Source organism: Corvus kubaryi, unplaced genomic scaffold, assembly GCF_017639235.1.
Source record: "Corvus kubaryi isolate FWS band 111438036 unplaced genomic scaffold, C.kubaryi_AGA036_p1.0 37322, whole genome shotgun sequence".
NCBI lineage: Eukaryota > Metazoa > Chordata > Aves > Passeriformes > Corvidae > Corvus > Corvus kubaryi.
In genome coordinates, this window is record NW_024581101.1 from 4,450,239 (window position 1) to 4,478,238 (window position 28,000).

At 38.4% G+C, this 28,000-nt stretch overlaps 1 long non-coding RNA gene across 1 annotated transcript; it reads right to left on the reverse strand.

Annotated features, from left to right (window-relative positions):
• Nucleotides 1-273: 273 nt before the first annotated feature.
• Nucleotides 274-27,983, reverse strand: LOC121665328. Its single transcript, XR_006016336.1, has 3 exons — nucleotides 27,872-27,983; nucleotides 18,002-18,090; nucleotides 274-412 (listed from the first exon to the last, which is right to left on the reverse strand). It is a non-coding gene; the product is annotated as an uncharacterized LOC121665328 (long non-coding RNA).
• Between the last annotated feature and the right edge of the window lie 17 nt (nucleotides 27,984-28,000).

Genomic DNA, 28,000 nt, shown 5'->3' on the forward strand with positions numbered 1-28,000 from the left:
GAGAGAGCCACGTCCACAAGGGCTTTGAATTTTACCAGGTTCCCTCCACAGCGAGAGGTTTTATTATTTAACATTATTCTTTTTTTTCCCCGTGCCTGCATGCACTCTGCTTGTTAAATAAATAACTTTTCTTTTTCACTTTCTTCCAAGGAAAAATTCTTTCCGAACCTGGTGGGGGAGGGGGGGCTGAAATCTGCCTTCTATCAGAGGAAGTTCATTTCGGACGTTCCTCTGAATTTGTCTCAAACTGGGACAGATGGAAATTACCTTTGTTGAAATTTTGCATCTGCAAACATTTACCCTGCTCACGTGGATCACTCAGAGCCGAGAAACTTCAAGTGAAGGGAGAAAGTTACACTCAGCACCGCACACAAGGTTCAGCCTTGGCCTCTTCAGATATATCTGTAAGAGACTGAGAGAATTTATCCCACAGCAGAAATTGTATTATGTCATGAAGTACTAAACAAACTGTTTCTTCTTGTACAAGAGAGGTTATAAACCATACTCTCTGCCTAAATATTAATCAGTTTGGGGTTGCACATGTAAATTATCCCCCCAGATGTCTCCAGGAAGCAGAGATGCTCGAGAAGGCAAAGCTTCCTCACGTACAAATAAGAAGGAGCAGGACGATCTGCAAAACCTCATAGATATTTTAATTTGGTGTTGGTGCAGAATGCTCAAATAGGCAGGAAAAACCTTCCACGATGACAATATTCAGAGTGTTTTCTGAAATGTCAGAAACAAACATTAAATATATCAACAATATTTCAATGTAACTATGCAAAACTGGCAGAGCATTCAAAGAATGCCTCGAGAGGAAGGAAACCAAATGTTCTACTTTCATCAAAACAAGACAATAACTCATTTCAAAAGTGTAATTTCGAGGAGATGCAACAAATGCTCAGAAAACAGTATTATGGGTTTAGTAAAATATGTGAGATATTTTCTGCAAAATCTAAAAATTATAATTTCCTCAGTAAGGGATCAAATTACCATTCTCATTCAGAGTAATAACAAAGAGCTTCAATATTACATGTCAAAACAAACTTACTTTGCACATTCAACCTAATTTTATTTCCCTGTTTGTTTGGATTTTTCCCTTGAATATTGAAAATGCACCTTGGAAACTTGTCACTTTTTATACTGAGTACAAAATAAAGAATTCAAAACAAACCCAGTCCCACTGTGAGTTTTGGCATTACACACTGGGTCTAAAATTATTAAAGAGGTAACAATAGTGTAATTATTAGTTATATTTTGGAATAATATTTTAATAATATCATTCAGCAGGTTATAGGTTAGAGCTTTATTGTGAGAAATAATCCTGAAGAGCAGATTATGGCTGCTAATTTGAGTGTCACCTGAAATGGAAAAAAAATATTTCCTCATATCTTCCTGATTTGCTATTTTTCTATGTCTTTAGGTCAAACTGGAAAAAAACCCTAACTTTTCATTAATTTTGTAGCTTGTAAGTAATGAAGGTTTATATGGAAATGGAAACTGAGCAGACCAGAACTGCCTCTTTTGTGGCATTTCAATCTGGCCTGAAAATAAAGATTTTAGGTGTGAAGCTCTTCAGAGAACTTGCCCATTACAGCATTTATTTTCATATTAATATTTTTAACTTCATACTTTCAATGTGCCAAGAATAGCCATTTTAACTGAAAATAAATATTGACCTAAATCATAAGATATGGGTTTCCAGATCCACAGTCCTATTTACCCTATCAAACAGAGAGCAATCACTCTGCAAATTAATTTATAGGTAAAATAATTATGCTGCCCTATATCTTTCATAAAGGTCCTAATTCAAAGAATTTTGCATTTTCCTTCTATTTAAGAAGTTATTTGTGAACAACAGTTAATTATTAACAAGGAACGGTTATATTTACTTAAAAAGCCTCTCAGCAAGCATCTAAACCAGGATCAAAGTGAGGTGAGGAAATAGAACTCTTAAATCAACAACTGCAAAATAATTTGTTCATTTTCATGTTATGTGAAAGAAGAAGCGTGGAAGTGCAAGATTTGAGTCAGTTTTCTGGTGTCCAAAGTTCAGCAAGTATGGCCTATTTACAGACATTTTTGTCTCTCTCAAATGTAGGTTTTTCTCTTTTTTCCCCTTTTTTTTTAATATTATATCTGTGCAAGGTCCTCATATTGTTTGAATCAAATACTTGTTTCCCCCCTCACACCTTAGTTTTGTTTTGTTTTTTTTTTTTTTTTTTTTTTCTTTTGCCTTATAATGAAGTGTTTTGATCCATCAGAAACAAAAATCCCAGGACAGATTATAATGGAACAAGATATTTATTTGCTCTGACTTGGCATTAAGTGAAGCATGTGAAATTAAATCCTGCATTAACATGAGAGCAATACACGCCTCAGCATGGATTTAAACACAGTGGATCTTGTATTTCTTTTGTTGCCAAATCCTTTTAAAATGGTATTTTAGGACAGCAAATATTTAATAGGATAAAATGCTACAAAAGAAACAACATTTAAAATAAGAATAATGAAACTCTAGGGAAAAATCTCTGCACCACACAAAGCTATTTGACTTCTGGCTAATATTTATCTATTATTTCCATGGGCTGTAGAAAGAACCAAGTTATGAATTAGTAACAAGATGATTATTTCCACATAAAACACGTCTAGGAAGCTGGAAAAGCACAAAACCTTTTCTGCATTCTGCCTGAGTCAATATTCCTTTTTTTCACACATTTCAAGAGCATTTCAATGGTAATGGACATAAGTACAACACTGGACTGAGCACCAAAACCAACAACGAGCAAACTCCTAGGAAAAAATGCACAGCAATACCCATTCAAATTCATCAGCACTTCTGTTCCTATCGAAAACTTCTGAAATATTGATTAATTCTTTCTGTTTGCTCTTTCATATCCCAAAAACAGAGCTCTTTCCCCTTGACAACTGACCATGCTTTAGTGCTGAGTTGCCACGCTCTGGAGGGGAAGAGCTTTGCCTCTGGCAAGAACCCTTCAAAGAGTATTTGACCCCCACCTGAGTAACCCCTGTGGGCAGGATGACAAGGAGCTCCCATTTCACACAGCTCTCTTGACGTACATACATACATACATGTACAAGCACAAAATGCGTCTATAAATCTGAATTAACACTGGGAAGAGCAGCTATGAGTGCTGACATCTGACTGGAGCTATCTGGATGTTAAGAATCTGCTCTGAGTTAGTCGTGATCAGAGGAGAGAAAAAAGCACGTGGAAATAATGTCTGAGGTAAAATGAACCCCGCCAGGAGGCAGGTGGAGCTCATGTGGTGCCATGGGGAAGTCCAGATGATTAACTCAGACAGACACCTCACCTTGAGATGGGCTAAGAACCCAGCTGAAATGAAAGCCAAAGCTGCTACCCCCAATATCATTCTAAAATTAACATGTATCTTCTGATTAAACTCAAGATTAACTTGTATTTTTCATTTAAAATTCAATTTAAAACTCAACAGCTTTATTATTCTAGAATGATAAATCAGTTATTTTAGTTATTCAGTTTGATGCCAATTCTACTTCCTATCCAGCAAGAAATTGTGGAATATATGTTATTAGTACTTGTATTGCTCTGCTGCAATCCTGCTGGCTGTAACCTTAAAAGGATAGTTCTGTGCAGGACATGGCCTCAGTAGGAGCTGGGAATGACAAATTAAATATCATGCTTTAGGAAGCCAGAGGTAGGATTCACATTTGTAGAAAGACTAAAATAGATTAAAACAGTGCAGTTAAAAGTGAGAAGTGCACTAATAATCAGCTACTCATTTTTCAGAGGAAAAACAAATAGGAAAGAAACACCTCAGCTGTTAAACAGCAAATAAGACTGTGTGGAGAAAAAGCAAAAATTGAGTGCAGGGGCAGTGGTTACGGTACAGTCACAGTTCTGACTCCATCACCTGGTCCCTGGGTTCAGCCAGGCAGAGCTGTATGAGGTCCAGCCCCCAGTGCTGGAAGGAGCAGAGAGGGGACAGGCAGCACTTGGCCTTACCAAGGCAGCACAGCCTCAGAACGCAGCAAACTCTTCATGCATGTCAGTGGAACAGACAAAATGATGAGTTTTGTCTCTGAATCAATTCGTATGTGCAACAAACCACACACAATCTCAGAGAAAATAATCTGGTTTCAGATGCCTCCACAAAAGCTGAATCTGCCAGAAGAGTGCTGTGCTGGAGGTCTGTTGGTGGCTTCACTAAGCTGTGTTTATGTTGACAGGTCACAGTCTATTGCTTGATATTTTTTCCTGATTAAAAATGTTTTGTCATGAAAACATCTCTATGAATTATATTCTCTCAGTCACAAAGTTAAAAACCCCCTCTTAAATAGCATTCCCATTGTCTTTCCTGGACGGGATGCAATGCCACCCTACCAAACATAGGCACAGGTGTAAGGAGGGACTTTAATCCATGGCTCTTCTGTCTGGTCTTGCCAGGAAGCTTTGGAATCAAATTCCAACTTTCCTCTATTAAAGCTCAAAGGAGAAAATACAACTAAAAACACTAAACCAGTATGATGGAGTGAATAAGGCACATTTTCCTGAGCTGGCACAGTGGCACACTCCTTCAGAGCAGGCTGTGGAATTCTGGAATCCCCTCACTGCCTCCCGAGAAAGAACCCAGAGTTGTAAGAATCAGCTGTGCCTTAATCTTTCCTTTTCTTATATTTCCTTCCTGTGAGCAAACGGAGAGTGGGATTTTCTTTCTGCATTCATGTATTGGTAAAACCTATATTTAAAACGGATTTTGAGGATTTCTGCTCAGTGCAATTGGCTATAATTCAGCACACCCTTAAATCTGAGACAACTTCTCCAGAGTTCAGTCAATAAAACAGCTCCTGGCGAGCAGCAGAAAGCTGCATTCCCAGCTCAGTGAGCTGTCAGTAAGAAATGGAGGTTATTAGATGCCTGTGTTATTAGAGATTACACAAGTGGCAGAGAAAATGACATCCAATTCATGTTGCTCCTCAACTCTGATATTCCCCTCTCTGCAGTCCTTGTGAACACGTACAGATAAAAATTCAGTTGGCTTGGAAGACAAAATAAGGATTGTATGTGACCAATATTAATGAAACCTAAGAAAATTATGAGACCAGAAACCTATTTCCCAAGACTTCAATATGATTCTTTAATATCGCATTTCATTTTTAATATAGCACTTACATTATTCTGAATGAGATTACTGCATCATATCTGCTTTTAAGGCTTCCAAAAGCAAAAAGACAGAAAAGCCATTTTTCCCGTGTGCTCTGCTTTTGGGATGTAGAAACACTTACTGAGAAAAAAAAAAAAAAAAGAGATTTCTTTGTCTTCCCGTGTGGTGAGACCTCCATAGTCACCTAGATTCCTTTTTGAAGACAGTAGGTAGATGGACTATTCACAAAATTTAATGAAAACACATGGTTAAAAAGGAAAATCAGGAATTCCTGAGCCGCCTTCTGGCCAGTGCCCTTCTCCCATCTTATTTCTCTGAAGTATCATTCCTTGGAAACCTCATCAAAACTTTATATACTATATATACCTCTTGCAGAAAGAGGCAAAAACCAATCCAAACCCCACCTAAAACACACACAACCTTTTTGTGTGTGCATTTTATTCATTAATTTGTGGGATCCACTGCTGCAGTGTTCTAGGCCACGTGGTAAGTGGATTTTTAAAAGCAAACATTTACACTGAGGGCAGGCGTGATGCTGAAAGTTAGAAAGAACAATTCCAGGAATGTTTTCTTTGGGAACTTCTAAATTCAAAACCTGAAGCTCTAACTGAGCTTCCTGATGCAAGAACTTGCACCCAGGTGTAAACCTGAATGTTGTTTTCCAAGTTACGAGCTAAATTCAAGTGTGGGGAGGAGAGGAAAGGGAATTTTCTCTTCAAATGTAGTACCTGCTACATAACTCCAGCATTTCCTTCATCTGAAACAGATGAGTTTGATAATGATAAAGTAAACTGAACTGAATGTGCTATGGAATTAATAACACCTGATCTCTAAAAAAAGGGGGTTTACGGGATTATGATTCCTAGATGTAAATATCTGTTAAAAAAAACCAAACATACAAAAAAACCCCTAAAACAAACAAACAAACAAAAACCCAGCAGATGCTGCTATCAAAAAAGAATAATTTGGCTGTTTCACGTGACATCAATCAAAGCACTTTTTTAAACATGCCCAAAGTAACCAGTGCTCATACATTACAAGCTGATACCAGGGGAGTGCACGGTGAATGTGTAAAAGATGATAAACTGTGAAGGAAAGGTTCAGTTCTGGCCTTTCCTGCATGCCTTTGGAAACGAACAAAACACCAGAAATAATTGATATACTCCCTTCTATGAGTGTAGTGGGGGCTGGGGCACTACTCTTGTTTTTGCCTCGCTCCCCCAGCCTGTGGCTTTGACAAAACTGTGAACACTTTGATATTAGAAAACCAGGTAGACATAAAACATCATAGAGGAAAAATAAAAATCTGATGAAAAGGAAATAAAATAAGTAACTCAATCTGCCTAGGGAAAATTATTGAATTAACATACATATATAAAGAATTCAAATCATGAGTAACTGTGTTTTTGCTTATTTTTGGAACCTTTCATCCTATTATAAATATGGCTATGCTTAATTAAGTTTGAAAGCACACTTATAAGGAGAAGATGAAAAAACTGCAGTTATCACCCATAATAAATTATTTTAGATGCCTAAAAAGCCTGTAGGACCAATACAAAATTATGGTATCAGAAATTTTTGAGCAATGACTTACAAACAGAAAGTGAAGAGTTATACAGTAATAATCAAAAAACATTGTAAAGGGCATAATGCATACAATAAAAAATAAATGAGAAACATATATTTGTGGGAGAAAAATACTCTGGAAAGAGAATAAACTGAAGGAAAGTTTTATCTTTTCCAAGCTAAATATAATTTTTGTTCTCTGAAAGAATAGCATAACAATAGTTAGAGACCACCACGTTCCTGAGGCCAGATTGTACCTGATATTAACATAAGTGTACCCTCTACAATCCAAATCCAGCAAAGATCTAAATCTGTTCCTCAGCCTCAGTGACAAGTGAGTTTCTACTTCATTCGAGCTTATATATCAGCATTAGGCGTAGACACAAAATTAACTTATATGTTTGGTCACTTAGAAAACAGGTCAAACCTTCTTTATGTAACCTGCACAGATGAAAAAAAAAAAGAGACCAAACCAGTAAACCCCAATAAAAGTGGTTTCAAACCAACTGGGTACTTATTAATTAAATTATTGAAATTATTATTAATTACTTGTTATTATTAACAGACGCAGTGAACTGGCAACAGATGGTGTGATAGAGTGAAAAAGAGATTAATTTCATACATTCACTTTTGGCAGTCCTGCTGCCCAACCAGACCATCTGTGGCACATTAGGAATGTTCGAAGCTGCACCATACATATTGCAAAGATGATACAAATTACTGGACTCTTTGCTTCTCCGGTCCAAAACCCATTCATCCCTCGTGATGGCAGAATTTTAAACAAAGAAGTTTTTATCATATACATGCTGCCCTCTGCTCTGCCATTGTTTCCACGGCACTGCAGAGATTCTCCAGGATCTCTGCGGGATTTCAGCTGAGCTGCACTTTGCAGTGTGTGAGTGACCTCAAGTTCTTGCTCACAGCACATTCTCCACTGCCAACAGGAGTTTAAATTTCCAAGTTGGGAATCATCTTTACTTTCCTTTTTCCAAGTGAGAATTCCTAATCTGTTTGCAGAAAACTGATAAGGGGATGAATGTCATTGTCCCTGATGGTTCTTACAATTTTGGTTCATGACAGCATTTAACAACTGGACATTTGGTTCTTTTTCCTTCTGCTTTGGGTTTTTTCTATCATATTTTTAAATGATTTCATAAAAACTGACATTTAATCCAGCCAATCCATCTCCATAACCCTCTTCACCTTTGCTACAAATATATGTATATCACACAGAGATGAAATCCTTTACTTAACACATTTTCGATGTTAAAAATTTAATTTTAATGGACATATACACACCAGTAAAACAGGGTTTGGAACACAGAAATATGCTCAGAAATCTAGATTTCCATAGAATGGGTTCATCGATGTAATGTGATCATTTTAGGGGAAATTTTAATTGACTGGGTAAAAGACTAATGACATCTGTTTCCAGTGAAATAGTCAAGGTTTTTTAGTGCAAGTCTGTTTTCTAAATTGTCCTAGATAGTTTGTCCTAGATAACAGACACAAATCCATCTGCCATGGCCATCAGAGGACCTAAAATTGCAACTTGTAAAAACAAGGAATGAGGAGCTGGATTTCAGTGACCCAAAATGTGCGAGTCACAAACACATAAAGATATTCTGCTGCTCCTCCTCAGCGTTCCATCCAGGAAGGGAGGAAGGAATGGGCTAACAGAACATGTGATTGTTTTGTGAGTCTGGAATTTATTGCTGCATTTCTCACGTGACTTTTAGAAATGCTTTCACAGAAGTAAAGAGATGTCCAAGCGGCAGTGCAGACTACTCAGTCTTTCTAAACAACAGATGAAAAATGCCTTATGTCACTTTTTTCACTGTCTCCCTCCAGTCTCTTCCCTTTACACCATATTTTTCTTCCATCATTTTTTACTCCTCCCTCTTCTCAGTTCAGTTCTAGAGGATCTAGAGGCAAAGCAGCTCTCACAAGACCTCTGTGAACTCCTTACTAGAACGGCCTTATAGACAATTACCTGAGACAAGGTCGTTGTGTGAGCCTGAAAGGACCATGTGTTCCATCTTTCCCACCTCAGCAGCGGGTGTAGGAAGTGGATTTAACACAGAAACTACTCTCATCTGCTTTGTTCTTTTCCCTCTGCTTCATGCACATTTAGCTTGGCAGCAAAAGGCTTCAAATCAAAGAAACCCCAGTCTTTCTCTTATTTCTCCATTGGAAGAGTCAATTCTACAACCATCCCTACTGTCAAAGTGGGACAAAGGAAGAGAATTAAGGAAAGCTTTGTACTTAGTCCATATAAAAGCTTGCATTAGTTGAAGGGAGATGCTATTAAAGTGTAAATTCTGTTACAAAAGTCCTAAGATTTTAGCAGCTTTGGTTTTATTTATCTTTAATAAAATAATATATTTTACACAAACATATTTGCCATGAAAATATAGTGGTTAAATGGTTTATCAGAATCTCTAATTTTGCCTATTATGTTAGAATTAACAGATTTTTAAGAAAGTGTTTTTATTTGTTCTCAGTTTATAAGGCAGCACATAGAATTCCAGTGGTACATCTCTCTGTTCTCTTTTATTACTGTTAAGGAAAACCTGAAAATATAAGAGCCAAGAAAACAATTGAAAGAAAAAAAGGTTTTCATTTTCTCCACGCTATTTCTTGGTATTAAATAGGAATCAAACTGAAAAATACAAGAATTTAACAAGGTATTAATTTCAAATATACTGGACAGTGAATTTTATTTAAAACAGTGAAATGCCTAAGCTGAATATAGGAGATTGATTGAGCTCTTTCCAGGAGGCATTTGAGTTCTCAGGTAAATTCTCTCTGTTTCTTTAGGAAAGGAGCCCCCCAAAAGCTCTGGTTATGAGAAGGTGACTGCTCTTGCAGTCTGATCCCCCTTTTATTTTCTGAGTATTTCCAAGAAAAAGGCATTTTTCCTGAATTTCCTACTGTGACAGGTACATATGGTACATATAAGCAAATACATGTTGAAGTTTATTGAGAGCTGTGTCCTAGAAAAACAATTCTGCCATGAAAGCAAAATATTTTTCATCCACGTTGTTTAGGAGAATCAAAACAAAATCTCATGCAATGGAATTTTAGGGCCAAACCTAATTTCTCTTTGGATCTAAACCAAAAATATAGTCTAAGCTTTTGCTCTTTTCATTAAACTTTAGAACAAGACTGTTTTGCAGGTTAAAGTTAATTGCAAAATTCTTTGAAATGAAACAGCAATACCCAACTAAAAGCTCAATTCTTTCACTGTGTGCTTTCAATTTCCTTCCTCCTTCATTTCTGACTGAACCCATGTCTTGAATTTAGTTTGAACTCACAGATTCTTTTGATTCTCTTGAAACTTCGTTTTGTTTGCAAATGAGTTGCTCAAGCAAATTGTATGCCCCAAGTATAAAATGTATTCACTTACAGACTGCACTTCCTACCAAGCAATTAACTCTTTGCTCAGGGGAGCATGATGGCTTTCAGCTCTCTCGGTAGCACCTTCTTTTTAGCTGCTCATCTCAGGAGCCCAGCAACCTCTGAAAGGCACAGTGACACCATCTATCAGCCACTCCCACCTCCTCCTCCTTCCAATCTTCCTCCACGTGTTCTTTTCATGCTTTGGAGCATCTCTGATTCACACAGTAATGTCTGCTTGACCTTGACTCTGTACATTAGATTTTCATCCCTTGTCTTGATTCCTCAACATCCTTTCTCAGGTCATTTCAGCTGTGCTTTCTGTTCTGTGCAGTGCCAGGACATGCAAATGCTTGATTGGTTTGGCACCATAATTGTGTAAGGTGGTTGCTCTTCAGTGACTGACAAAGAGGGAACAAATATCTCAGGGATAGGGTGGAAGCATTCAGAACTCCAGAGTTCCTGGAAACAGCCACAGTAAGGCCAAACAGTAAAATTTAATTCCCAGACATGTAGATATTTCACAGATAACCACAAGGACAATTTGCCTTCCCAAAGTCAGGAAGTCACATTACTTACAGCCTTTTTGACTGCTAGTTCCAGCCCTAATACTACAGTATTAGTAAACCAGGAGTATTTCATTGGTATAAAAGTAGTTCACAAACAGCTAGAGATTAGCTCATTTTCTCAACAATCTTTTTTAAATTCCTGCTTCTAACTGGCTGGGAGACTGCCACACAAGCAACAAGCACCTGCATTAATTCTTAGAATCAAAGAAGTGAAGCAATAAATATGCAGCAACAAAAACTGCTTGGTCAAAATCTGAGATCACAAACTTTGGGAGACCTTTTTGTACTTTCCCTGCATAGTTGGCTCCCTCCACAGCACAAAAAGGTGACACCATATCACTGTCCCTTTCCTACCCAGTCACTGGCCTTTAATGTGGCATTTCACAGTGCTTTCCCCCAATAACATCACTGTTTCTTAGTTTATAACCCCAAATATCTGTAATTTGTCAGTAATTCTACACTACCTGTTTGCAAGATTTGTTTTCTATTTTCCATATATGTTTAGTGACCAAAAAGATACCAGGTTGGCCACCAAGATACTCAGAGCCCACTGTGCCAGCCAGTCACAAAATAATGTTTTGGTGGTTTATTAGTTTATTCCCTAAATCAAAACTTATTTTCATTATCATACAAAGTTTCTGTTCCATATTGGTTCTGCAGCCATCAAGGAAACCAAATCTAAGCTAAATGAGTAATTGGATTTGACACAGCTGTCCTAATCCATTATATTGACATCAGTATTTTAGGGAAGAGATGCTTGTTAGGACAGTGAGTGACCTGAGCAGAATGTCTCCCTTAGATAATTAAATTTTGCCCATATAGATGATGTGAACCTGGGCAGGGTGTTTTCATGTTCCATCCTAAGGCAGCTGAGTACCTTGGTTGTATATTGTAACTATTCTTGCACAGATGAATAAGGATTTCATAATTCGATTTATAATGGAGGAAATCAGTCTGGTGTTAGAGACACTCACTGGTACTGCAGGATGTTATTGCTAAGGCAAGCCTGATAATTTTGCAGCACTACCAGTTGGGAAAGTATTTTCAATAAATATTTTAAAGTATTAAGTGTTATTCTAATGGACATAGAAGGGCCAAAGAGATCTCACCATCTCCTGTAAACCTTTCCAAATCTGCCCTCCCTTTTCCTCCCTCTAAGGTTGGTTTTACTGCTTAGGGGGACACAAGGTGATGCGTGAGCTGGACTGAGAGCAGGGTCTGGGAGATCAGACAAAGTTTGAGACAGGGAGTTTGCAGGGCCTTTAGTCAGTGCCCAGACTATCCGGCTGATTAAGTTTTGGTTTTTTTGAGAGAGATTGGATGGGTTTTTCACAGAGGAAATTTATTCAGTAAACTCTAACAGCCCCCTTGCAGAACCTGTCAAGTTCTCCTCTTATTCTTAGCAAAAAGTTCACTGCCATACATTCCACTTATAATTCTTCCCACATGCTCGTATACATTCTTTATCTCCCTTAAAATTCCTCACTTTCTTTCAGTTATTTCTTTATCACTCTAATTTCTACCTTAAATTTTAGAGCACAGACCTGGTTAGGCACATGGATATTCACTTAGCCTAAAACTAAGGAAATAAAAGTTCCAAAGACAGAAATGGATTTTATACCTATGGTTCTTCCAACTTTGAAATAGCTTCTAAAAAAAACCCTTAGAGCCATGATTAGAGAAGCGACTATGGAAAAAGTTTGTTAATTCAAGGGAAATCAAAATAATTTCAAAAGAAAGGTGTACACCAATTGATTTCTCATATTTTGAGCATAGAGCTCATTATTGGCCCTGCTGTACAACCCTGTTCTACAGTGATTTGCGGGATATAAAATCAGGAATTCTGTTTCTGTCTCTAGCATCCGCTGCCTGCATGGTCCCATACAAACAGCACAACCCCTTTGGCACATGAAAGCAAAACTGTACATTATGTGCACCTGAAAAGAAACAGCGGCTTAGTGGGATCTTTGCTGTTTATATAAGCATCTAAAAGAGAGAGGCAACACTCAGATTTTATTCCTTTTCTCATATATGCTGTTCTCCCTCATCAAACACTTCAAAAAACTGAAACTTTCTGTCTTCTAATGTAAATGGCTCCTACTGGGAAGCTACTTTTTCTAAATGTGTTCAAAACAGATCATTAGCAAGTTTGCAAAGGAAAACCTATGTAAAGTTTCAAGATTTTATTTCCCAAGAAAATATATTTTACTCTCTCATTCTCAATTGATATTTAAAAAAGAGCCTTTTTTTTTTTCATTCCACTTCCCTCCCCACAAAATAAATGTAATAAAAAAAAGAGAGAACAGTCAAGATCACAGAACAAACATATTCGTATCCTCAACTCAGACTAGAGACATCCTCCCTTGACTTCTAGTGTGGGACAGAGTTTTCCTGGAGTTAAATCCTAGACAGGCTACACCACAACCCTCCTGAGCTGGACCCTGACAACTGCAGGGCTTGAACATTCTAAATTTGTTACTTCAGAACACCAGCAAAATGGCAAAAGATGAATATTGACAACTGTAAACTGCAGGGCATGTGCCATTAACATTGCTTGGCTGTTTGATAGAAATGGCCAGGGGCACATTTTGTAGAAAAATAAACCTTTGCATCTTTTGGCACTTTTCCTGTTCTTTCCTATTTAGTACAAATTGACTTATTCCCTTGGTACACAAAAGGAATATTTTTTTGCATAATAAAAAAAACCCACTTGCATATTTCCTGTTGCTGGTTTGTGTGGGGTTTTTGTGTGTTTGTTTTTTAATGGTTTGGGGTTTTGTTTCATTCTCCCCCCCCCCACTAACAAAAAAGAATAACCTTAAATCAATCATAAATAAACCAGTGAAATGCAGGAAAATGTCCTATTCCCTTTCACTCCTGATTTTGGTAACATGAAGTTTAAGGCTAGGGCTGTTTTGGTGAAGTTAGAGTGAAAGTTATCCTGGTCTTCTTTAAAGCACAAAATAAATGAAGTTGCTATCAGTTTTAGAGTTGTACACAGACATTTATTTGATTCACACATCTAAGGTAGTCTTTTCTTGTGACAGATGGATTCAAACTCTAAACTTTCTATTATTCTGAGATGGCCCTTGCTATTGTGCAGCAGGCTGCACTTACAGCATCTATTACCACAAGATGCCTTTAACAAAATACATCCATCAAGAAAAAAGGGGCAGATCTGCACCAAAGGATTTCCAGGATGAGAATACAAGAGGCACCAGTATTCCAACAAGATTTGTTAGGTTCCTTGAAATATTTTTCTCTTCTTAAATATCTGTTTTTTATAAACCGGCTTTGCATTTTCATAGGTACTTCCACATCCCTTTGTAAAAACATGTCCTCTGATCTTACAATTATCTACCAAGTAGCTGATAATTTAAATGATAACTTTACAGATATTCTAATTCTTTAACCCCTTCTGACAGTCACAGAATCACAGAACGGTTCGTGAAGGGATCTGAAAGCCCATCCAGTCCCACCCCCCTGCCATGGGCAGGGACACCTTCCACTGTCCCAGGCTGCTCCAAGCCCTGTCCAGCCTGGCCCTGGGCACTGCCAGGGATCCAGGGGCAGCCACAGCTGCTCTGGCAGCCTGTGCCAGGGCCCCCCCACCCTCACAGGGAAAATTTTTTTTTCCAAATCAAATCTAAACCTCCTCTTTCTCAGTTTGACATCCAACGAGACAGCAGTGCAGAGACTGAAGGCTATGGATTAAGTTTTCTGTTGTACCTTTGCCACTCATGGTCTGCAAAGATACTGACTGGTGCAGTATTTACCTCCTCAGTTAATCCTGCTTCTCTTGGGAGTTTGTGTAGGAGTTACATGATCTGGCAGTTATATAATCTGGCAGCTACATTAACAAGTAAATAAGATGCTATACCCAGTTTAGTGCAAGAAAAAGTTTTTCACTTCCAAGTATCAAGATGGTCAGAACTGATTTACAGGAGGAATCAGGGTGGTTTGAAAGCCACAAAGTAAAACAAGGGAAGATAAAAAGTAGCCCATCCTCACTGGATTCCCTTATTTCACAGTGAGTCACCTGTGTCTCTCTGTTTCTGACCAATTTGATTCCTTCCTCATTTTTATACCTGTAACAACATTCTTTATCTTGCATCTTTGTCTGTCAAAGGCCAACCCCCAAACTAGATATTGTTTCCTTATCTCAGAAGCTCACCTCCCTGATATGCAACAGAGGAGGGGAAACAACATATTGTGTCACAGCCTGGCACTGAGCACTGCTCTCTTCAAAAGGAGCTGTCCAAGCTTGCTGTTTTTGCAAGTGTCTGCTCCAACCAGATATAAAAACGCAGACTGAAGTATGATATGAATATTAAAGTGACATAACCTTTACCTGGTTAATGCCATTATTTATTAAACTTTGGCAGACAAATTGATGCCAGGTTCAGGGATTGCTCGGACCAATCTGAGTGATACTCAGAGGCCAACAGAATCCAGTGAGGCTCAAGCTGTGTTGAGAAAATGGATGTCCAAGCATTCAGATGCACTGTGTGTGTCCAGGAAGACATAATGAAGAACTCCAGATAAGGCTCATCGGCACGGTAGCTCCCAAGAATGTTTTTCCTTTGTTTCCATAAGTCACCCTCACAGACAGAGGAAATGGGATACATTAGACAAGTCAGAAAAAGAGGTAGTAACTGAAATTTTGGTTAAGATCTGAGTCTACCATAGAAAAGCAACGTGGAAGTCTATGCTACACCCAGGAAAGAAACAAAAACAAGTTTCTGGCTTTTCAGATCCCAGTTCTCAAAGTTACAGTCAAGCCTTTCCCATGTTTTGCCCATCTGTCTAATGGGCTCTAAGCCTAGCCAGCACTGGAATGGAGTCAGTGTCATTATCCCCTTGCTGTAATTGGCATGGCAGGATGGAGCAGCATGTACAGCCTTCTCCTGGTGGGAGAGAAAGAGGGAAGCGAAGCCGAAGCAAGTGAGCCAGATGTCACAGAGACCCTAAGAAGTGTGCTGGCATCCAGAGGAGGAGTGAGCAAGCTGTCTGCTTTTGCTACACAGAAGCTGTTTCTCCCTGTCCTCCACTGGCTTTGTTTTTCCCAATGCCCGTGACTTTGTTCTTCTTGTTGGTTTTGTACTTCTGACCAAAGCCAGTGTATTTTCATAAGTGTGAGCATGAAACATTCCACTGGTGATGTCCCTTTCCCTTTTCATGTGCTAGACACTGATGTTAGCAGGAGATTGTGAGGGAACAAGATGGTTTAAATAGCAATACAGGAGCATGAAAGAAAGAACAGGGTTTAATAAAAAATGAACGACCACTTTTGTTTTGACAGCTTCTTCATCTCTGTCAGGCTTTCTTTGTTTTATGTCTCTAAGAAAGCCAGATCCCACTATAGCTGTAAGAGAAAACAATTCATACTTGGTCTTTAGACCAAAGAAACTGGTCCAAGAAGCACGAGGAAGAGATTATTTCAGTTTTGTGGGATGTAGTACAATAGGCCCTGATCTACAGTAGAACTTTGAAGGTTGAGTGTCCATGCTTGAATCAAACCATTTCCTAAGTTGGATGAATCTTGGGGCTGCAGTGTGCCTTGATCTGCGGCAACCACCTGGCTAAACCCACAGCTCTCCCAGACCTACTGCTGGTTTTTATCCTCCTCCCACTCCTTGATGCTGTCTAGGTAGGTCAGACTGCTTCCAGGAGCCCAGCCAGCATGGAGATGTAGGACACCACTAGAGCAGATCTGAGCTGACCTTAAAACAAACCCAACAAAACCCCCAAACAAAACAAAAGAAGAAATTTTATTGCAATTTCCTTGATAGTTCTGTATGAAACAGTGCTTTTGGTTTCTTCCTCTTTCAGATTTCAGTTCTAGTGTGTAACACCGAGAGTCTGTTTCAGATCTCAGCAGAAGTGTGACATCCACAAGCATTTAAACAATCCCAGAGTCCTCAGTCCAGAATTTACAGTGTTTCCATCAGCGTTTCTCCAGAATCAAAGGTGAAAGAGAATTAAATATGTTCCAGATGGAGTGGACTTTAGCTAAAGAGGAAAAGTCAGAAGCTTAAACCATATGATAGACCTAGAGGCAATTCCAAAGCTGCCAGGAGCTGCCTTTGGAGTCTGCCAAGGAGACAGATGCTCATGCCAACAGTGCAGAGATTGGCATCATTTATATCACATCGGCTCTCCTGCTGTCACAGTGCCACAGAGCAAAGCACCAAGTCAGACAGTTAATATTTAGAAAAGAGCAGTCACACTGCATACATTTAGATCATATATCCAGGAACAGTTTTCATATTCTATTTACCCTTTTGGATCTTAAGAATGAAAGCATGATCTTATCTTGTGCTCCTATAAAGCTCTTAATGAAAGCTTCATGTGCACAGCAAAGCAGAAAGTAAAACTAAACCTTCAGATTTTATACCTGTGCAAAACTTTGGGATGAGTAGTGATTATGTAAATGATATTAATGTGAAAATTAGATCTTCCACTTATAAATGAATTATTCACAGGAATGTGTTGGGGTTTTTTCCTCCTTGTTTTCACTTTACAAAATCTGAATAAAAAGGGCAAAACTGAAGAGTTATAAACGCACAATACTTACCTAAAAGCTGCTGTTCTTTTAGTGGATTCACACATTGTTCCTAACTTCATGCTCTGCCACTTGGAACATCTTTCTGTCTGAGAATGAGTTCTGCTCTGTGTGGAGCATCCAGTCTAACCTTAGGCATCCAGCAGCATACAACCGTACAGATGTATTACAGCAAATATTCACATTACACGCTGTGGCATGGCATTCGAACAAGTGCAAACTCTTGCATGGAATTTTGGACACAAACTGGTTCAAGCTTGCCTTGTTCAGAGATCACTGTGCTGAGACTTCAGGTTTGATCACGCCGTCTGTTGAGAGCTCCCAGTTTCATGGGTTTCTCTGAATATACCTAATCATCATCTAAATCCAGCTTTAGAGCAAAAGTTCTAAACAAAGTGGGGTGCAAATGCATGAAAATCATTGTCCTGGCACACAGTAAAACAGTGACTTCAAAAAAAGAGCACTGCAGCTCTGAAATACTTCCCTATCAGAAGGATTAACTTTGTTCTCTACAGAGACCACACCATAAAATGTGTTAAAATCTACCTCTCCCTGATTGAGAGCCCGAATAAACATTGACAATTATTTAACAGATGTTTAGGCAGCATGTTTACATATCCTGGGGACTGTGCCATCCAAATATTGTGATTTCATTAAGGAGCTTTGCCCTCAAGAAGCTCAGGGATTGAGACTTCTGAGGGCCCCAGAGCAACGTGATAATATTCCTGCCGTGTTACCTGGGTTTCACAAGGGGTTGATCTCAGGCAACCTTGCAGATGGTTTACAACTGCACAAGTCCTCAGCAACATGGCAAAGCAGTATGGTCCTGAGGAAAAAACATAAAAACAAATGTATCAGCTCTCTGTCAGACACTGCACAAACAGCAACAGCACAGGGTTGTTTATATGAGGACTTTCTGATGCATTTCCTTGGCTTTTTTTTCCCTAACCACCAAACACTCATTAGAAATCCTGTGTTCTCCATGCATCAGAAAAATCAGCATCTTCACACCAATGTGTTCTTGCTGAATGCTGGCATTCCCTTCACATGCCATGGAAAAATACAGGTTTGCTGCCAAGTTCTCCATCTCTTCCTGAGGAACTAACTGAAGCTAACCTGCTAACTTCCTAAAAAGCTCTAGCGAAGCATCTGCATCCCGCTTCCCTCATGGCCACACATTTTGCTCTTAAATCCCTGTACACTCTTGAGAGTCCTTTGATAGCATTTAAAATATGCATTTCAGTTCCTCAGGCAGATCAGCACAAGCTCTCAGAGTGAACTGTGACTGCAGAGCTGCGTGGCTGTGCAAGCTGGAGCCCAGATAAGGCCTTCCCAGGGTTTATCAACACTTGGGAGAGGCAAAGGAGTGGTTTCAAGAACTGCACTCAAGAATTGGGGAGGTCAGATAATCTTGAGCAAGGTATGTTTGGGATTAATATTTTTGGGATGAATAGCTCTCCTCATCTGCCAGCACAGATCTCACTTCAGACACAATATACGTCTCACTTTATATTAAAATATATATTCACTCAGTCTCAGCACTCAGATTTTTTCCCCTCGAGATATTCTTTACAGCATATGCACCATTCTGAATGCAAAAAGTATTTAAATCAAATATATATTTTGCGAACACTGTAAATGTATAAAATCTGGTTTTAATTACATATACATAACATACTTGAAAAGAATGTAACATTATATTTGCTTAATCCAATCAATTTATATTCAGCTCCTTTAATGCGGCAGAAGTTATAAATGAGTGGATTTAATCTCTCCAGAATGCACATTATCATTCTTTACAAATGGTACTGTCCTTAAAAACCACAATATTTTCTCCAGTACTAAATATGAAACTAATAGTTCTCTTTGCTAAAATTAACATCTGTTTTCTTCATGAAAGCAAACTAAAAAGCTTATTTGTGTTTCAGGAATTGTGTCTTTCTGCTCTCAATCACACCAGTGAAAGGAGACATTTGGCTGTCGCTTCAACTTTCTTATGTCTCACATCTAATTCTAAATTTTTCACCATTTGAAAAGTACAAGTACTACAAAAAAAAAAAAAAAAAACAAAACCAAAAACCACCAAGCAAGTGAAAAGCAGAGAGGATGCTATCCGTAATACCTGTGGTGTGGAACAGATCAGTGTCATGGAAATAAAGAAAAAAAAAAGATACTAAAAAGGCAATTCAGGTACTTCTGGGGTTTTTTCTGATTGCAAGGCTAAGAAAACATTAAATAAGACTGATTTAAATATAAAACAATACTTTTTTTTTCATTTTTCCTGTGGAACTAATTGCCATGTGGGCTAGAAATAAAAGTACGTGTGTGTTGAAACTGGATAGAAAACAATCAGAATGGAATGAATTACAAAGGTGTAAATTGATAGAAACTTCTGCAAAAAGATGTGACCCATCAGTCGCTGATCACAAAAGATTCCCATAAGTGCTATAGAGTATATTTATTCTGAAATACATAGAACTGGTCACTGCCAGACAAAGCACTGAAAGAGAAGCACTGCTGGTGGATGATTATGTTAATTTAAACTGATTTTGGGGTGGTAAGTGGAAGAAGAGTCAGTGAAAGTCACAACACCCTTTTTTCCATAAAGTCACAAATAATTTTCCTTTTGTCAATAGGTGACCCAGAGTATTTACAGTCCTTAAACAGCCCCACATTTCAGTCTGATCTGTAATTGACGATATCAAAAGAGGGAGTTTAAGGGAGGGGTTTGCCCAGTTTCGTTATTGAACCCTTTATCAGAGCAGCTTTATTCCCAAGTCTGCACTCCATGCACAAATTTTAGCTTTGCAATCACGACCTGGGTCATTGCTGGGGCAGGAAAAACATCTCCAGTGCTGTGACACGGCCTCTCCTCTCCTCTCAGTCAGCACCACAGGAGCACCCGGGCAAGGCTGCTTGGCTCCAGGGACTGGGACCTCCTTGCTCCTCTGCTCATCTCTCTGAGCAGGTATTGAGCACTCTGGGCAGACAGGCACTTGTGGAGAGTTCTTAATGAATGTCCACAGATAGGGCCCCGAGGTCACTCCAATCCAAGAGGTAAACAAGTCCAGAAAGTGAATTAAACATTATAGCCATTCCTACCTTCCTTCTTCTTCCCATTATCGCACAGATAAACAAGAGCAAAAACCTCTGACTGAGGCAGAGCCAAAGTTCCCTGAGATCATTCTCCTTTCTCCACGAGCAGCCACAAAGGGATGTCCTGTGATGAGGGGGAGCCAGGCCAAGCACACACAGCCCTTCCCTTCCAGGCACTCTTGGCCCCCAACCATTTCCAGCTCAGGAACTGGCTTGGCTCCACATTGTCTCTGATAACTGTCCCAGGACTTCCCGGGCATGACCTTGCCTGGCTGCTTCTGAGGCACTACAAACGTAGCCAGGAACTAGAAATGACAGCTTTTGTAGCTTCTGAGATTACAGCTATAAAGCATTTGAGTGTGAGTAAATCCTTGCCAAACTCTGACCCCTACCTAAGCAACAAGCATAAATAAGGTAGGTCCTGCTAGTCGGAAAAGTCTAAGTCTGGTGTTTCCTTATTTCATGTTCTCATTGCTCCTTGCACTGCACCTGAAGAACTGTGTCCTCAGGCAGACCAAGAGCCCTCATTCTGTTATATATAAATCAGAACAAACCAGATTTCCCAGATCTGCTTTTGTGCAATTATGATGCAGGACCTCTAAATTACAGACAATTTTCTCAAGTCTTAGGTTGCTGCTGCTCAATAAGAGGTTTAAACAGCATAACAGTGCACATGTAGTATAAATAAGTTACCATATTTAGAAGACGAAAGCCTTTGAGGAGATAATAGTTTAAAATACATATTTGAGGAAGATATTTACTACAACAACAAAGAACTTGTAGCTTGTTATTACTGGTGTGGGAGGTAATTAGAATTGAAGGGTATTTCTGCTGTTTTACTGAGGATAGTAAATTCTACACAAAGCTACAAAGTTTCAGTTGCCAAACTATTTGTACAACAAGATAATTTTTTAGGAATTCCTAGGAGGCAAAAAAAGAAAAAAACAAACAAAAAAAAAAAAAAAAAACAAAAACAAAAAAAAAAAAAAGAAAGGAGCTCAGACTGTCTAATCAAAATATGAGACTCCCAGCAGGAGAAGAAAACTTCAACCTTCCAGATATAAAACATATTACAAAGCATTCACACTTGAGCAATTGATAGGATGGTTTAGAGAGACAGCCATGCAGTCAGCACAATGGGTAACCCTGGGGAAAAGAAGTATATGAAATTTCTGTCCCTTGAGGTATTCATTTGCTGAGGCTGGAGGAGCAAAGATCCAGAGCTTCTGACCATTAAGACTTCCAAAAAAAAAATATTAGTTCATACAAAGAAAAGGTTTTAGTCAGTATTTCCTTATGAATTTTCAAAAGGAAAAATCTCATTTTTAATAATAGAACATACCAAGTTATTTTAATCGAGGTGTTACTGCACTCTGTTAGAAATCATGACTGATCTTTTCATTTGTAAAGTACAACATGGTTTTTCAGCAGATATTGGCAATTCTTTCGGGCCCAATGCAAAGACAAAAGCTTTTCTGTTGCCTCCACAGGTTTTGTATTAGGCCTTTAGTAAACTGAAATGAAACAAAATCCCAGAACACTCACACACGTTGCCATTTATCAAACAGCCAACAAAAACTGCAGCAGCAATCTGAGTCCCAGGCTTTCTGTCATTTCCAGAGAAATAACTTGCAAGTGGAATGCAGGATCAAATTCAAACACTCATTGTACAATAGAGGGAAGAAATATGACATAGCACTGGGCATGCTATGAGCAATAGGAATATTAACTGTGGTCAGACAGGGAAAGTGTGTAGCTCTCTTTCTATATAAAACCCTCAAGTGAACCAAAATACTTTCTGATGTCAGATGCTGGCAGCTGTATGACTGAAGTAGCTTTTTTTTCTTAATCTCAAGGTCAGCCAATACATTTTAAAATTTAAATAAAAATTCCCTTTTGCCAAAAAAGTTAAACCTCCTTATTCTAATTATTGGAGATATTCTCCTTCCATGCTGATGCACACATCATTCCCACTTCACTCCTGTAGGATTCTTGTCACCCACCTTTGATGGAAGAAAGGGAAGGAATGTAAGAATTTAAGAACAGATGCAAACCACAAGCAGGTCCCTGTGGGAAAGTCTGAACACTTGAAGAAAGAAATATGCAGAGACATGCAAATTTTCTCCGTTTGAAGAAGAATTTAGGATTTAGGAATGAAGACCAGATGCTACTCAGTCAGGATTCCTAAACTTTCATTAGGAGTTAAAACTTTGAAAAGAACCCTGTTTCAACTTTTAATTAGGGATGGTTCCACTGGTCCCCTGTATTTGAAACTCATTAGATAAATTATTTAATAGTGCCCAAAGACAGAAAATGAAAGATTATTGTTATTACAGCAACTGGCACAGAAAAAGGGATACACATACCCACATCAGCCAGTCTGGATCGGGGTCAAATCACTGAAGTTGTACTCAATATTATTGGGAAGTATATAATAGAGTAGTAAATACCTGCCCTAAAACAAAGATTTTCCTTACCTAGGTTTTCAACCCTTTTAAAATTATATTGCTTAAAAGCATCAGGCTATTTGGATTCTCACAAGAGCAAAAATCTCTTCATCTAGGATAGTTTAAAGAAGATGATAAAAAGTTCTTAATAGTTTTTGTCTGCTCATATCTTCATTTTTACTCTAATAAAATATTTAACCAAAGAAATTCAATAACTCCACATAGTACACGCCCTAGAGAAATCACTGGAAACAAATATCACTTCATTTCTGTTGTACAGTATTTGTAAGATTAATTAAGATTAAAATTTAGGATGAAATGCTTCCAGCTAGTTTATTTTTCTCCCCACATACTATGATTTCTACATTATGATTAAAGTCCTTTTGCCATCCTTTAAAGCTGAAGCCTGGGAGAAGCTATTCTCTGACTCTGAGTTTATGAATCCAAAATAATGAAATCATGTCTTTTCTTGTTTTAAAGCCTGCTTGATCTCTGAGGATGGGAAAGGAAAATCAGTGGGCCTTTACTGTACAGCTTTCAAAAGAAGACACAGAAAGTGAGAGATCAGATGCTTGATAACTGGAGGATTGCCAGGGAAGCATCCATATGGCTCTCCAGATAATGTATGAGTGCCATGGAAGTTTTTCTTTGATTGGAAAGCCGACAGTTTCAGATGCTGCCCTCGCTCCCTGGAACTTGCATTAATAAGACTGAAATCAGAACAAGTTTCCTGTGCAAAACACATCCTCATTTGGCCACGAGATCACAACCTTCATCAGCGTTTTCCAGGCTCTTCACAAGTCAAGAAATTCATCTTGCTGTAGGAATAAGCTGTCCCTGGAAAGGCCACAGCACGGAAGCAAGGAAGGTTTGACTCTGCTAAATGTGATGGAAATATGTTCAGGTTTAAGCACTGGTTCTACAGCGAGGTGTTTGTTTCCTGCAGCTGTTTGCAGCACGGGCCAATATCAATTTATTTTAGGAGTCCCTTGGGTCTTAAATGACAGATCAAATGCATTGTTCAATTTTGCAAGTGAAAACGGGCCCAGTCTGACCCTATTTTGTTTGTGTCACAAGAGCATGAGGGATGTCAGTGGGATTTGGGAGTGTTTATATCCCTGGAAATCCCCGTGCAGGAACTTCAGGTGAAAGGAGGAATATGTTTGAGGAAGGTGAGGGGATCTTGGCATTACTGTTCATCCTGATGGTGGGATCAAATCTGTTTGTGGATATCTTTTAAGAGCTCTAATGTCCAAGCTGTTAGCTTGCTTCGACATTGGGCTTCGGTGAGATTGTTTTACAGCTGCTCAGGAGGGCAAAGAGCTGATTTCCCACATCTTAAAAACTCCTAATTTCCGGAATGAACATACTATTTACTAGATAACACTTTCATGCCTGCATTTTTAAGCTGAATACCATTTTTTACTACCCAGACCTCTATCCATACATACAGATGTCCCAGAAGTAGAGACAGTAGCAAAGATTATTTGCATTTCAGGCATTTTTTTGAGATTATAGGAGTAAGAATGCAATACCTTATTCCAAACAAAGAGTTTAAATGTGATTAAGTGGAAAATTAATGAATATAGCAGCATCCAGGTGACATATTGACTTAAAATTCAGCCCTTTTAGAGATCATGTTTGAAAAATTAAATCTCTGCTACCTCTAGCTGACTAAGTTTATGATTTTTCTTTGGTCTATGCTTTAGATTCAGATGGTGTATCAAATACAATTCATCTTTTTTAAAAATCCAATCATTTTTGTTAGAAACAAATCCAATTTTTTTATTAATCTCTCAAATATGTCAAATGGATTTTTAATTGAGAAGTAATTGCATTTTGCCTTATACAGTCATTGCTGATTTCATAAGCTTATCATCAATCCTGTGGTGATTTCTCACCTGATAAAGAAATAACGTTATCTAATTAATCACATTTTGTAATAACAAATCTCCTAGTTAGAGGTACAACGATTAGATTTGGGAAATGCCAGGAAAACAAGAAAATTATTCCCCAAGGTAGAGGGATTGTAGGTTCTACTTGAAAGGAAGACACACAGTTTGCAAAGTTGATTAATTAGTTTTAAGAGGATCTCAAAAAGCTCAGTACTTTGAAGTCTGCAATCAGTTTGGAAAGAAAAATATATCTGTGCTACAAAGATACCTTGTACCAACTTTCAAAATATTATCTGTGGCAAAACACAGCATTTGCTTTGCTATATGAAAAACCTGTTTTCACTTTTGGAGACACAGTATGATAAATTTTGGCAAGCTGAGTGATTTCCTGTCTCTGATGCATTTGGCAAGGCAGAAATGCTAAATAAGAAGCTTGCCTTGAATTTACATCCTCCCTCCACACAGTTTCAGCTGCAGCAGCTGAGAGTAAAGGAGATGCTGGTTCAAGTGAGAAGTCTTTTTGGACAAGAGTCTGCAATGAATCACACTTAAAATACGTGGTCACTCTCCACCATGTGCATATTTTTATCGTTCCTATTAGACAGCCAAAAAATTTTAAAAATCTCTATAGAGCTCATTTTGAGACCTGTGGCAGAGATGAATAGAGAGTTGAAATGAATGATTTGAAGCTGACAACCTCAGCAAACTGCGCTTCAGAGCAACTGTGAGCAACACAGCTGTGGCATCATGCTGAAAATATCCCCCCATCTGAACATATGTACAAACCTCGAGGAGGAACGATGTCCTGGGGGGAAAAGACAGGAAAAGAACACTGAATTCTGACAGGGTATCTGAAAAGTCTTTTCAGTATAGAAGATCAAGAATCCTCCTCTAAAGAAGCAAAAATAGAGTCACAGACAGAGTAGAGGCTGATTTCACGAAGCTGTTTTGAACTTCTATTTCCCCTTTCTAAGGGTACAATTTGAATAAAAACAACTTTTCTGCCTAAATCAATCAAATAAAATACTAAATGTACACGAAGAAGATTTCAAATGAGTATCTAGAAGAGCAATAAAACTTTATGGATCAATAGTCTTCTATCATTTGCCTATTGGAAAAGGTCTTTGATAAAAGGACTCCTTATTTTGCCCAGCAGCTGCCCTGTGAGTTGAGTTGTTCAGCAGTAACCACATGAAAAGAAAATGAGATTGCAACTTATTTTTACTTGTTTAGTACCTTTTCAAAGATCTACCCTTCTCCCTAATATGACATCTAGTTAATTGAAGAATAATAAGCAGCAGCCTGAATTCCTTAGACTATTATTAATTTTGTTTTTCTCTGCTGCTATTTGGAAATCTGCCTTTTCTCACTTCCAGAATTCTCCAAATTTTTTTTACTTCTTCAACTCTTTCAATGCAAGGCACATCAGCCCATCTTGACAAGCTGACCTTCCCTCAGAATGCAGGACCCTGCTCTTAGGGGATACAGCAAGGCTGTACCATTTATGTGCTGTACCTCTGGAATTTCATAGCCTACAAAACTTTCCTTGCCTGCTCTCAGGATTAAGCCCTCCTTAGCAGGAATTGCACAGATCTTCCTCATACACCACCATCAAAATGTCCACTACTGAAAACAATTTTCATCATCAGCCAAATGTCAATCAATAGGAAATGGACATAATAGATAATTCCAGTTATAGAAGTTCTAGAGTCAGCACGGCCCTCGATTCCAAAACTGCCTTTGGGTACTTTGTTTCTACACTAATGAAGCTCTCAAACCAATAATTTCATCCAAGAACTCATCATGTTTTTCCAAAATCCATTTCTGACTGTTTAATCCTAAACATATTTTTCTTTCAACCTCTTCCATTTCGAGGGCAAACTCCTTAGCGAGATCATAGAATTGTTTATAGTTCTAATGTTAATTAATTCAATAGATTGTCAAATACACATGCAAAGTAAAATTCTTCCCTTAAATGAAGTCTGGGACTTTGTAGCTCACCACTGAGTGGAGGCCAAGACTGTCAGTCACAAAACTCCTTCTGGCCTCTCTTCTATGCCTAGAAGAATTCTCCCAAGGCAGAATAAATGTTGCCATTAACACTCCCAGGCAGGTGCCCATGGATTTGAGAGGCTCCATAACTATCTTATATTACAAAGCCTCACAAGGTTTCTTCTTTGTCCTCTGAAATTTACTCTTTCTTTAAACTAAAGATAGACTTGTCATTATAAAACATCTTCCTCTTACCCCTCCAAGTCATTCCTTAGTCTACAAGACACTATTAAAAATCTGTGCAATTTGAAATATGACAGCAGCTTTCATATTTTGGAGGAAAAACAAGAAAAATAATTTTTATAGAAATTCTTCAAAATACTAAATTTGCTTTTTATACATTATAACTTGACTGGATTTAAAGTCCTAATATATCAATTCTCTAAACAAAGCTGGCCTTAAATAAAACTTTTCCTCTGCTTTGCAACACAGTTTTAAAGAAAATCATCTTTTCACTACTTGTCACAGGGAGGGTTTATCTGTGAAATATTTATTCCTTTTCTTCCTGATTATTTCACTATCCCTAAAAAGAAGTATTCATGCAACATTATTTCAGTTAATGTAATCTGCAAATTCCTGCTATATTTCATTCCACCAAGTAAACATTCCTTGACTTTCCCTCTCGTGTCACACACTCCAGCAGCTGTGCCCTTGATGAATCTGGATATAAATTACTTATGATATGTTAGCATTCATCATATCTGCTAATTTTAAACTTTCTCTTCTCAATTCAAACAACTCTGCATTCAGCTATTCCTGATACCCATTTATTGGCAAATACAGTAGTCCCTGGCAGCTGGCAGTAGGAATTATACCTATTTATCCTGGGAATGGAAGAGTGGTTGAAAAGCAGACAGAGATGACAGAGGTGACTGTGAGAACTGTAATAAGGGCTCGAATTTCTGGACAATTAATCAATTTATGTTGCTGTTAGGCAGCAGAGTCTTAATAAATGTATTTTTCTAAACTTAGAAAAATAAAAGGCAGCTCTCAGGTTCTCCATACACACAGCTAATCCTGGTGCTCCTGCTGTTTAACAGCCAGGCTTGTGCTTTAAATGCTCTTCTCAATGACCTCCCACCCTCTCTGCTACTACAGTCACAGGCACTGCACTCACCCCTCAGCTGAAACGATTGAACATCAGGTGTGAGGTCCTGGCTGAAAACAGAAGGGAATCATCTCCATCCAGGATTGCCAGTCTGCTCCAAGTTCTCCTGGGTGCCAACACCTGTTTTAATAATAAATA